The 13,762-nt window shown below is 41.5% G+C and overlaps 1 non-coding gene across 1 annotated transcript; it reads left to right on the top strand.

Annotated features, from left to right (window-relative positions):
- Positions 1–1,909: 1,909 nt before the first annotated feature.
- Positions 1,910–2,016, top strand: LOC136173849 (U6 spliceosomal RNA). The gene has a single exon (XR_010664328.1). It is a non-coding gene; the product is annotated as a U6 spliceosomal RNA (small nuclear RNA).
- Positions 2,017–13,762: the final 11,746 nt, after the last annotated feature.

Below are 13,762 nucleotides of genomic sequence, written 5' to 3'. Positions count from 1 at the left end.
GAAAAATATAAATAATTGTTCATTTTAGTGACATTTGGTAACTGCGTAGTGAAAACAGAAAAAATGATAAATTCTATTATTCTCATATTTGTGTAATACTATATGTCTACTGTGAAGTCTACAATTTATAGAAACACAGGTCTACATTCCCCCCCCCTCCCCGCCCCATCCTCCACCCCAATTCTACATTCCAAGGTGGTGACTCTTTAACTTGTTTATCTTATCATAAAGAAGAACTGGATCCCAGGATGATAGCAACACAAAGCTTGCTTATTCTAACTAGCATGTTATATATTTATAGAACTTTATTATTTTCCTTACCAGATATTGTGTTTTAAGGATGAAATAAAAAAGCAGGAGCACTGTTGGCAGTTCATATTGTGTATGTGTGTGTGTGTGTGTGTGTGTGTGTGTGTGTGTGTGTGTGTGTGTGTGGCTTTAAAATATAAACAAGGGACTTCCCTGGTGGTCCAGTGGCTAAGATCCCAAGCTCCCAATGCAGGGGGCGTGGGCTCCATCCTTGGTCAGGGGACTACATCCAACATGCTGCAACTAAAACAAAAAACAAAAAAATCTCCCCCATGCCACAACTAAAGCTGCCTCATGAAGCAATGAAGATCCAAGATCCCGCCAAACCTCAGAAACAGAGCAGCTAAGTAAATAGATAAGTATAAAACACTTGTTATAAATAAATAAAATGCAAACAAAAGTAACGACGGTATTAGTTTTTAAAATGTCAGCAATGGTATTGACATTTTTACTGCTAGAATTGTGAAACATATAGACGTGAGATAACATCCCCACCTGAGAAGCTGTGCTAATTGACTCTCTTATTGGGAAGGGTGAGGATGCACTGACATTTGCATGTACTCGCATTTGCATTCGTGCGTTGAAATTTGAGATTGAGGCTCAAACAGTAAGGTTTACTAACGTTAATCCTTCTGTCTTCTAAGATGGGGGACTGACTGCATGGTAGGTTTTTGTTGCACTTGCCTGAGCTGAGAAGTTTGGCATGTCTTTTTTTTTTTTTTTTTAATGGGTGGTGTGGGTGTGTGCATGCTCATTGTGTCTGATTCTTTTAAGACCTCATAGACTGTAGCCCACCAGGCTCCTCTGCCCATGGGATTCTCCAGGCAAGAATATAGGAGTGGGTTGCCATCCCCTTCTCCAGGGGATCTTCGCAACTCAGGGGTCAAACCTGGATCTCCTGCATTGCAGGCAGATGCTTTACCATCTGAGCCACCTTAGGAAGCACCTCTAAGATAGAGGCTTTCACAGATAACAGGGAATTTGAACAGAAAAGCGTGAGCAAGAGACGGGCTTTACATGTTTCATTGCTCTGAAACTAGAGCAGAAAACAAGTTCAAAGATCACTCCAGATGATTCTGGGAAAACTTTTACTCCAAAGTATTGTAAACTCCCACTCTGCTGATGATTGGGATATTTTTGGATAATAAACTTATCCGTTCATGTCGATATGTCTTTGACCCTCATGCTCTGTTGCAGTTACTTTTGCTGCATAGTAAATGGACCCAATTTTAGCATCTTGAAATAACCACTTGGCTAGGGTCACAGGTTTTGTGGGTCAGGAGTCAGACTAGGCACTGCAGGGGTGGACCTCTCCTCCTTGAGATTTCAGGCCTCATCCTTTGGGCTGGGCTGACTCAGGGCCTGGGGCTGTCAGCCGGAGTAACTACACTTGTCTTCTTTCTGCGGCTTGGCTTCCTTACAGCTGCAGTCCTCAGGGTAGTTAGACTTGTACAAGGCCGCTCAGGACTTCAAGATCAAGTGTTCCAGTGTTGAATGCCTGTGCCGCGTTGCCTTTTATGACCCAGCCTCACAACTGAGCCCACAGGAGTCTCTTGGTTGAAGGAGTCATAAGCCTGCCCAGATTCAAGAAGTGTGCCCAGGGCTTTCTTTGGCAGCACACACACTAAAATCAGAACGATTCAGAGAAGATTAACATGGCCCCCACACAAGGAAGACATGCAAATTGGTCAAGTATTCTGTATTTTTTTTTGCAACTGGAGATTATCATACTAAGTGAAATAAGTCAGAAAGAGAAAGACAAATATCATATGATATCATATATACGTGGAATCTAAAATATGACACAAATGAACCTATCTATGGGGCTTCCCTGGTGGCTCTGACGGTAAAGAATCCACCTGCAATGCCGGAGATGTGGGTTCAATCCCCGGGTCGGGAAGAGCCCCTGGAGAAGGAAATGGCAACCCACTCCAATATTCTTGTCTGGGAGATCTCATGGACAGAGGAGTCCAGTGGCTATAGTCCATGGGGCCACGAAAGAGTCGACGTGACTTAGCGACTAAACAACATGAAACAGGAACAGAATTAGAGATATAAAAAACAGGCTTGTGATTGCCGAGGGGGGTGGGGAGACGAAGGGATGGCCTTGGAGGCTGGAGTTAGTAGATGCAAACTGTTACAACGGTTTATTATGCAATCTATTGGAATGGATAGACAATACTGTATAGGACAGGGAACTATTAATATATTCACTCTCCTAGGATAAACCATAATGGAAAAGAACATAAAAACAAATGCATATATATGTATAACGGAGTAATTTTGCTATGCAGCAGAAATTAACACAACACTGTAAATCAACTACGAAACTGAAAATGAAAGTTGCTCAGTTCACGTCCCACTCTGGGATCTCATGGACAATATAGTCCATGGAATTCTGCAGGCCAGAATACTAGAGTGGGTAACTGTTCCCTTTTCCAGGAGATCTTCCCAATCCAGGGATTAAACCCAGGTCTCCCACACTGCAGGTGGATTCTTTGCCAGCTGAGCCACAAGGGAAGCCCAAGAATACTGGAGTGGGTAGCCTATCCCTTCTCCAGTGGATCTTCCTGACCCAGGAATTGAACTGGGGTCTCCTGCATTGCAGGCAGATTCTTTACCAACTGAGCTTTCAGGGAAGCCCATAAATCAACTATACTTCAATTAAAAGAAAAAAAAAAGGAAGAGAAAGTGGGCCCATAGGAAACGTGCACACCACCACTGCTCCATGAAAGGAGTGTCAAAAGACTTGGGGCCATGTTCTAAGACTGCCACTTAACTCTATACCCAACTCTCTCATACTCACATTCAACTTGAAAGAATTTCCCTTTAAATATTTTCTCAGAGTGAATACAATGTGTTAATAAAATTCACTATGTGGGATTCAAGGCTACTGAAATTGCCATGTAATGATTTTTCTTTCCTAGGGGAAGCAGATGGAATGATCAGACGGTGCCTACTGACTTTAAACAAGGCTGTCAATGTCTATGTCCCTCCCAAGAGATGGGCTGCATTTCTACAACGAGGGGGAGAACATGTAATTGTCTTTGTTGAAGAAATCAACTATTTCATTTGGAAATCATGCTTGCTTGCTTTTACTCTTTGTTCTTTGGATATACAGAATATGTCTCTGCAAATGGATGGACTGAGAAGATTGGTTGTTAGTAATTCAATAAAAGTAGTTAAAACATGCCCTAGGGCTTGGATTAATTGCTTCCAGGGCAAAATTTAAGGAGATCCTAAAAACTCATTAGTCAAGATATTCTAATGCAGTATTTTGAAAAATAAAAATTTATGCCAAGCAATCCATAACAAAATGTCAAAAATTTAAATAAAGCCACATCAGTTTCCTAGGCTTGCTGTAACAATAGACCATAAACTGAATGGCTTAACAGGAATGTATTTTCTCCCAGTTCCGGCGGTTAGACACATCAGGAGAAACCTCAGGCCTCTCCCCTGGCTTCTGGTGGTTGCCGAAATCTTATTCCGTGGTTCATACGTAGCTGCACCACTCCAAACTGTGCCTCCATCTCCCATGACCTCCTTCCTGCTGTGTCTCTGTCTTTGCTCTTCTCTTAAGGACACCAGCCACTGGATTTAGGGCCCACTCTAATCCAGTATGATCTCCTCTTAGTCGGATTATATTTACAAAGACCTATTTCCAAATAAGGTCATGTTCTGTGGCCCTAGTGGATGTATATTTTTGGGAGACACTCTTCAACACTGTAGACAGGATTAGTATTACTGATTTCCCTTCTGCCTTAGGATTCAACATGGATTGCTGTGGCTCCCCTATTTTAGTGGCGAGCGTAGGCTGGCCGCTGCCTGGTGAGCTGCTGTTAAGTCAGCTTTGGGGCTGAAGACTTTTGAGGCCACTGTGCATGTTCCTCCTGGGAACTTTCACCCACTGACCTGCCTCTGCTTCCACATTCCTGTATGATGACTCTGAAATCTATCTCTCCAGCCTTACTACTCTCCAGATTTCTGATTTCCAATATGTTCTGGTTACTTGTTCTATGCATATAACTATACTGGCCCCCCCTCACCCTCCGCCTCATGCTTTTTGGATCATTTCTTCATTCCAAATGTTCTGAAATTGTACAGTGAGATAACTTAGTTTTTTTTTTTTTTTTAATTCAATAAACTGGGTATTAAGTAGAACAAAGAAAGTGAAGTCACTCAGTCGTGTCCAGCTCTTTGCGACCCCATGGACTGTAGCCTACCAGGCTCTACCATCCATGGGATTTTTCCAGACAAGGGTACTGGAGTGGGTTGCCATTTCCTTCTCCAGGGGATCTTCTCAACCCGGGGATGGAACCCCAGTCTCCAGCACTGTAGGCAGACGCTTTACCGTCTGAGCCACTAGGGAAGCCCCAGGTATTAAGTAGATGCTTTCAGTTTGGAAACTGATTTCTTTAAGTTTGAGGGACTATTCTTTTATTATTTATTCAATAATTGTCTCCCTTTGCTTTATTCTCATTTCTTTGTAGAACTTCTGTTAGTCTAACATTGGGGAGACTGTATTTGCCTCCTGATGTTACTATCATTTTTGCCTTCTTTCATTTTATGGGACGTTGCCTTAAAATTCTCTTCTGATGATTCTTTTGAAATAGTCTTCATTCTGGTCTTTATACTGTTAGTTTTCAAAAGCCCTTCCTTTTTCTCTGATTACTTCTTTCTTTTTGAAAAACTTTAAAATAGCACCTTATTCCTGTGTCATGGGTCCAACAGGTTTCCTTCATTTTCAGAGGATACTAGTTTATTTCTTTTAAATTTTCTTCTGTTGTCTGCATTGTCTCTGCTCCTTCAATGTTATTATTATTATTTTTCCTTTTTATCTTGTTCTGTGTCTCTTATGTTGGAGATTTTCCTAGATCGTTCAGTGAGCCTTGGCTATCTGTCATAAGAGTGAGGATGGAGAAGGCTGATTTTCCTGGGAAGGTGGGAGCCTGATGTGTGGAGGACTAACAAGGTGGAGTGAGCCCAATGTCAGAGCACAGAAGGATCTATCCGCTCTCTAGTGTTAGAGGGGGCCCATCACCTGGTCCTCCAGCTTTCTGGGAAATGAGTGGGCAAATGGGCTGGGAGGTCTTGCAGACTAGAATGTAGACTTTCCCTAAAGTGATTCTACTTTCAGTTCATTTCCAGCCCCTGCCTTTCCTCTGGGAATGGGTAGGGGCGCTTTTGATCTCTGAGTCCCCAAAGTCCTGGGATGGGATGAGCTTGCTAATCACTGTTCCCCTCTCTGCGGCTGCTTGCTTTCAGCTCTTTCTTGGGTTAGTCCCACTCATTTTGATCTCTCTTATTCTTTATTTCCTTGTGGATTTGTAACTTTTACTTTCCCTTCCTATCTTTTGGTGGGGAGGGCATTGAGAGAGGAGATAAAAAGCTTATGTTCAATTCTCTATCTTTTCAGGTAATTAATAATTCATTATTAAACCCTGTAGATGATCACTGCATGATTTTCCTTTAGAAGACGACTTCTTCAATCACAAATAAAATTAAATATGCCAGTATTTTACTTTAACAGGGAATTTAATGCTCCACCAGTTAAAGGAATTCAGATGTATTAGGGCCATCTAGTGGACAGTTTGAATTAAGCACCATGGGCTTTAAAGAGCACCTTCTGAAAACTAGGAAAAGACCTAGAAAGCTTCACTACTCATCTCTGTCTCTGTGCAAAATCTCCCCAGATAGAAGGGTTTCCTCTTCATTTATTTCATAGTTTATTTTAGTACTTATTTCATTTCATCTTTATGGCTATTTTAAAGTCTTGTTGTTGAAATTTAAAATGTTTCTCTACTAATATTCTTGTGGAAGATGAAAAAATAACTGAACTGACTATTCTTTTTTCTTTATAACAGCCTTTTTATTTCAAGAGGATTTGCTTCTGAAAATTTCTCTCTCCTCTGGGGTATTTCACTAGTCTACAGCTGGCCTTTCCTAGGAATTAATTGAGGAGGAAACGGCAGATAGGATTAGGCTGTTGGACCCGGGCAGGGGCCAGGCTTGGCGGTACCTGTGGTCAGCTGGGACAAGCTGTCAGTGAATTATACTGCTCTGTGGTTATTAAGACTTCACGGTACACGTGAATTGAAAAGATATAAGTTATCCAGTCTCTCAATCTTGCCCTCAATAATTTACTTTAAAAAAACTGTTCTGGAGATTTCAGGCTGAAATTTAAAATTACCTCTCTCTTTTCGTAACTCCAAAAGGATTTTATTATTTTACACCCATAGCTATAGGATCTATTGTAGATATTCCTAAGCCTCCATTCAGCCAAGTCATGAGAGTTCCCTCAGGAGTTCCCACAGGGTCAAAATATGTGAATCACGGTGCTTGAGCCAAGTGCAAACCAGCTGGGATTTTAAACAGATCAAGTGTGAAACTGGAACCTACTACACCATTTAAATGCCATCGAGTGGCCATGTGTCATTTTTAGTCCTCAATCAAAACAGTTTCAGTGCTCAGTGGAAAAGAATCCTCCTGCCAATGCAGGAGATGCAGGTTCAACCCCTGGGTCAGGAAGACCCCTTGGAGAAGGAAATGGCAACCCACTCCAGTATTCTTGCCTGGAGAATTCCAAGGACAGAGAGGCCTGATGGGCTAGAGTCCATGGGGTCGCAAAAGAGTCAGATGTGACTTAGCAACTAAACAACAAAAACAACAGCAAGTATTTTTCTTAGAGTGATCTACCAGATAGTTTTGAATTAGGGTTATTATTAGCTGCTTCTGCTCTTGGAGTGAAATGGAACTGGAATATTTCCTGATCATAAAAAATGTGTAACACCTTGAAATGTGCCTAAACCTTAGCTCTTATTCCAGGTGCATCTGCTAATATGGCTACAAAATAAAGAGCTGCTGTTTGGTTTGCCTACTAGGTCACAAAAAGAGCACCAGTAGTTTTAATTTATTACTTTGTAATTGAAAAGTAAAAAGAAGTATTATATGTAATGTGAGGTAACTAGTATAGGAACGAAATTCAAAATATTGATGGCCAGCGGGTTTAAAGGATCAACAATCTTCAGTGTCAGGAAACTGAAGAGCTGTGAGAGAGACATTTTCATTCGTCCATAAATGAATGCCATGGGCAAGCAGATTAGTGTGATAAAATAATGGTGGTGATAGCAATAGCAGCTAACACATACTGAATGCTTGAATGCCCGATGCTATTCTGAATGCTCTGCTTGTATCAATGTACAGCAATCTAATTAAGTAGGTACTATTGTTACACCCATTTTTTTTTTTTTTTTTGCTACATCCATTTTATAGACAAAATTGACAAAATACAAACAAAATAGCCACTAGTCAAAAGCTGAGTAGGGACCAGAAAATTTGGAGTGTCCTTTGGCCTCTTGGGTGGTTTGGATTTTGGTTAGTACTATTCTCGCTGAAGGATTTTTGGAGAATCATAAAATTCCTGTCAACAGAACCAGGGCACAGTCCACCTTGAGCACCCTGGCTGGGCCCCAGGTAGGCTTGGAGATGTTGGCTCGGGGATGCGGTAGAGCAAACAAGTTTTGCTCTGGGTCTCTGGCCTACCTTGGTTAGACCTCCATACTCTTTGGGTTCTGTGGGGATAAACTGCCCCCAGGAGAACTGAGAGTAGATTTGACTTTTGTATAATTGTGGTCTGGGGTTATTTATAACCTCTTCTCTGGCTTTTTACTTCAGATAGTAGAGACTTGATTTATTTGAGTATAACCAAACTAGTTGTCTGTGGTTATGCAATAAAGCATTTTTAAGCATTTATGCAATGAAGCATCATTAAGCATTTTTCTTCTTGTTGGTCACAGATCTGATTCTGTTCTTTCACTTCAGGACTGTGACCAGTTGAAACCTTAAAGATAATAAATAATACCTCACACAGTGCTTTGTTGATTTCAGTGAGCCTCATAAAGTATTTTTTGAGGTCAATAACAATGGTTTTATTATCCTCAGTGTACAGATAAGGAAACTGGGACCCAGAGAGATTAAGTGGCTTGCCAAAATACACATGACTGCTGGCACAGAATTAAGACTAGAACACCTAGGCATTTCATTGCATTTTTTAAAAACACACATACACACTTTTCTAGGTATGTAGATGAATCTGTGTGCATGCATACATGATAATGCCAACTGAATGTTAAGTAAGGTAGCCTCACATGAAAGTGAAACCATGCTAATTTCAATTTTATCTGATATTTCAGTTACTGTTAAAGACCTTGGAAAGAAAGACAATCAAATCAGTGCCATAGGTTAGATAATTTAAATTCTTTGCATGCTCAAAGGCAGAATCTAGATAATCTTTCAAAGCTTACTCTAGTCCTCTAATTTTTTAATGAAAAAAGTAGGATTATAAAAATGTTTTACTCATAAAATAATATACCTCTATAGCAGTTTTACAAGCTTATCATGCCTAAAACAATTTATCCAGAAGGAGGCAGCATTTTACTATTAAATTGATGCTTCTGCAATGATTCTAAGGAGTTTTTCTTTTTCTTTCCTTTAAAGTTGTAGAATACCTAATCACACAGATCCAAAAATCTTTCAGGGCAAAGATTCTTGGATATCACCAGAGTTTTGCATATTGAACAGTTAAAAAATACAAACCCTGCTAGATTAAACACAACTAAAACTACAAACAGCAAATATATTTGTAGGAACTGTTTTTCAGTAAAGACACCAATCAAAATATAGAATTGAACAGAAAATAGAGTAGAAAAATGGGAAAAATGAATGATTTGATTATTGTAGAAACTTGCAGCAAATATGTATTTCATCAATGAGATAAACTTTAGAGGAAAAAACCCCTTCAATTCATTCAGAAATAATAAGGATAATGAATTCGTTTTAACCATCTACCTAACTTCATACATGTAACTTGCTTTCTTTCCCCACTTTGTTTTCATAGAATCATAGGATCTTTAGAAGGGATCTTGAAATTTCATGTGACACATTTCAGTGTTCGCTGGTGAGAACTCATTTCATCCGTCTGGGGAAATGAGTCTGTTTTCAAAGAATTAGGAAGAAAGCAATTCCAACATGATAGGGTAAGCTCAGATGTAAGTATGACAGGATGGCAAAGGGGGATTTTTCCTATTGTCCTGTGTTGACAAAAAGGATCCAGAGCTAAAAACAGTAACAGGGATCTGCCTCTTTTTCCAAAGTCTTACTAAGTGGCTGAACAACTGAGCTTCAGTCCCCACCTACACCCCCTGTCCCCTAATATGGAGTCCGTGGTCTACAAAAGAGCCTGGGAAGGTGGGGATTCTCCCCTTCCTTTGGGGGAGGGATTTCTCCTGACTCCTATTGCCAAGTGAAGAAAGAGGTTCCAAGACAATGGCTTTTAGGATCTACTGCTGGTGACCTCTGACTGGCCATGTGGAATAGGAATGGCAGCAGGTCTGTGATCTTGTCCACCCTTATGCGGCATGGCCAGGGTGCAAGAAATCCCCTGATAAGAAGGCATATATTCTTCAGCCACTTCACCGTTCAAGCTGTGCGCCCCAGGACTAGGCACCATGACCTGGGTTCTATTCCTGAGAAAGTTGAGGGGAGGTGGATTTAGAACACTGGCTGCAGACTCAGGGCTCCCTGGAGATGCAGAGCAGCCAATAGAGAGAGGACCCTGGTCCCCCTTTCCTTCCCTTCTTCCTGATTCCAACACTTGAGAGAAAGAGCCATGTCTGGGAGAGGGAGGAAGGGTGTTTCACAGCCAGGACTCCCTCCAACCCCACGTCACTCCAGGCAGTCAAGATTCCAACTCAAGCCTTCTCTGGAGGAGACAGGGAGGAAGTGGGATTTACAAAGTGCTTGAAATTAAAGTTTTATACATTTTTTGAATAACCAAAATTGATAGAAATGATGCAATCTGTCCAGGATGTCACGGAAGGATAGGAAAGGGAAATGTGGATTTTAGATAAAGGCAGGTACAATTCTCATCAGCAGTTTCCATGGGTCTAGTTTTCCCTAGTTACAGACAGGGAAAACTTCAAGATGTCTAAGAGAACCACAGTAATATGGAGCCACCCAAGCAGCAAAGTAGAAATGTCTGAAGGCAGTATTTAAGCATTGTTATCATTTAGTCACTCAGTTGTATCCGACTCTTTGTGACACTATGGACTGTAGCCCACCAGGCTCCTCTGCTCATAGGATTTTCCAGGCAAGAATACTGGAGTGGGTTGCCATTTACTTTGCGAGAGGAGAATCTGCAAGGTGGACTCTACCACTGAGCCACCAGGGAAGCCAGCACTTAAGCACAGACAGGGTCAAATACAGAGTCCCAAGAATCCCTTGGCTTCTGTGTGATGTGGAAGAGTCCAGAGTTTCTTACTTGTCTTGATGAAAGGATTGAAACCAGAACCCTGCAGCTGAGCTGTGGTAGCAATGGGAGGGAACCCAGTGTAGGCTTCTCTCAGGCACTGCTGCAAGATAAAGTGGAGATAGACTCAGGATTACAGGGCTAGCCTGGGCTAAGGTGGAGCCAGGTAACAGAGGAAAAAGTCCGCGAGACCTCCAGCTTTGCCAGAAGAACTGACCATGGATGTCTCCATCAGAGTGTGATCAGGTGGTGCAGGGGACATCTCCAAGGAGATCAGTTCTGGAGTCAACCCCCCTCCCCCCACTTCAGCTGCTCCCAAGGATATGCAATTCCTGCCCTATCTGTAAGTCCCCATCTTGGGAGGAGGGAAAAGCAAGAGAGGAGAGAAAAGTCTTAAAGGGAGTTTGAACTTCAACTGACTACATATTTATCTGTGACTGTTTACATCAAAGCAACTGATTCCTTCTTTCTTTCTTTCTCTATTTTTTTTTTTTGCTGCATCATGCAGCACATGGGATCTTAGTTCCCTGACCAGGGATTGAACTCATGCCCCCTACAATGCAAATGTGGAGTCTTAACCACTGGATCACCCAGGGAAGTCCCCAAAGTACCTGATTCATTTTAACTGGTAAGTTTGCATCTCCTGCTATCCCATCCCATCACCTCAAAAAGTGGGAATGGGGATACATTAGATTTTGGGCCTACCATAACAAAATATTACAGATTGAGAAGCTTAAACAACACAAGTCTGGAGACTGGAAATCCAAGATCAGGGTGCTAGAAGATCTGGTTCCTGGTGAGAATCCTCTTCCTGGCTTTCAGATGGCCACCTTCTCACTGTCCTCACGTGGCAGAGAAAGCAGGCTCTCGTGTCTTTCCTTCTTCTTACAAGGGCACTAATCCCATCATAAGAGCCCCACTCTCACAACCTCAGCTAAACTCAACCATTTCCCAAAGGCTCCATCTCCAGACACCATCTCACTGGGAGTTAGGGTTCAACATCTGATTGTGTGGGGAGAGACACAATTCAGTTCACAACAGCGGGCTTGCGAGGAAGTTTATATCATTTATAGAAAAATTTATAGGCACACCATCATCTTTTGGTGTGCCTAAATTATAGTATGTCACTAAAAAACAAGTTCTCTGTAAGCCTCATGAGGGCAGGGACTTGATTTAACTCACTGCTGTATTCCTGGAGTTTCCTGCCACCATGCCTGCCAGAGAAGAGCAGTAAATAACTATTCATTAAAGGAGTAAATAAACAACAGTTTTCCTTGCATTTAACTATTGAAGAAATTCAATAAAGCTAGAGATTTCTGATTAAAAGTGAAAAAAAGAAAAATACCACGAGTCCTTTCCGTTCCCCACCTCCCCACTGTGGGTAGAGAAAGAGACAGAGGGATGGAGGGAAGTGGGGAGAGGAAGTACAGAGGGGCTGGGAAGGAGAAACAGAGACCCAAGGAAGTGGGGCAGAGAGAGTGGGAAGGAGGAGGAGAGCCAGAGGTGGGTAGGGACTCAGGCAAGATGGGAGTAGTGAAGATCACCAGAAGGACTGGGATCTGGGGGGAAAGAGGCTTCTCAGGCAGTCCTGCCCTGTAACGCGCGGTGTGACACCCTCCTGATCGCCCCAAAAGCTTCCGTCAGGAAACACGCTCCCCTTCCCCTCTTTTCCGGTTGCCTTCCGGTTTCCCTTCTGACACTTCCGGTATGTTGGAGGATTCATCGTCACACACTCTTCACGCAGTGGTGACCTGGGCCAAAACTTAGCAGGCCCCTTTCTGATGAAGTCTGTCTTGTGTCCACTTCCTTGTGTTGACATTCATGACATCCCTTCCTGTTTCGTCCTATTGGAGGACAGTCTGTCCCTGACCTAACAGCCATTTTAAACTAGTCCCATAGGAAATCAGCCTCCCAGCTTTCCTTTCCTCACTGGAATAACCCCCAATTCCTTTGTTCTTTCCTCCGAGGCTGCTGTAGGCTTTCCTTCTAAGTCTTTTAATCATCTTTAGCCTTCTCTGGATTTGCTGTGGGCTTCTTCAGCGAATTAGCCTAGAGTAGGATTAGCAAACACCACAAACAGTGCTTGGCTTGTGTATTTTCTGAGCCTTGCTCTGTCAATGACTTCACAATTATTTTTTCAGATTATTTGCCTAATTAAATAAAAGGTCAAATATTAGTTATAATGGTCCCAGTGATTTCAACTACCTGCTGAGTTATTCTCTGTCTTTCAGATTTAGATCTCACTGCCTTTTGCAATAGCATTGGCTTGAGGACACTGGTGTTATATGATTTTTTCCCCCCACAAATCTATTTTCAAGGCAAAACTCAGTGGGCATTTAGAAGAATGATTTATTAAAGCATTTAGAGAACATGTTTACCTAAAATGAGATAATTTTAAGTCTATCATAAATGTCTGTTGTGGTTGATTACTTGTCTAATGAGGCACAGTACTTAAAAAATGCTGAACATTCCATTCAGCCATGTGGGACAAACTGGGAATTCTGCAGGATTAAATTTCAGCCCCAGAAAATGGGAAAATTCCATACAATTAAGAGGAGACAGGAAGAAGGAAATGGTAAGATTATAATTTTCTGGGAAACAATTTTTTTCTGTGCAGAAAAGTAGGGGAAAGGGTTACAGGATTTTAAAATATACTGCCTACTGCCTTTATGGCTTAAAGTAGATTTTGTGGTTCACTTTGAGGCTTGAATATAGTGTTTACAATAACTGGATTAGTTACAATAAAAGCATCTTTCACAGTCAAAGACTATCTGGAGATAAGTCCTGTGATGTTCAAGAACATTATCAAATACTTCAGTACACATGATCCCGGGCATGAAGTAACAGATGTGGTTTTAAAGGCTTTCTGTAGGCAATGTTGACATTTTTTGGATAAGGTCAAGGTATTTTGAAATATCAAGTACTTTATTTTGTTTTTGACCAAATGGATAGAAAAATACAGCCATGCTTAAGAAAGTGTTATAGGTACAAAGTGAAAATTTGAGTTTACTTTCTAGGTAATTCAAATGAGAAAGTCTGAAATATTCATTTAAAGGCAAAAATGTGTTCAAATTGAATCCTTTATTGAATTAACTTTGTTCTCTTTATGGAGTTCACTTCAGTCGCTCAGTCATGTTCGACTCCCTG

The sequence above is a fragment of the Muntiacus reevesi genome, chromosome 8, assembly GCF_963930625.1.
Source record: "Muntiacus reevesi chromosome 8, mMunRee1.1, whole genome shotgun sequence".
Lineage (NCBI taxonomy): Eukaryota > Metazoa > Chordata > Mammalia > Artiodactyla > Cervidae > Muntiacus > Muntiacus reevesi.
This window is presented reverse-complemented; position numbering and strand designations above follow the sequence as displayed.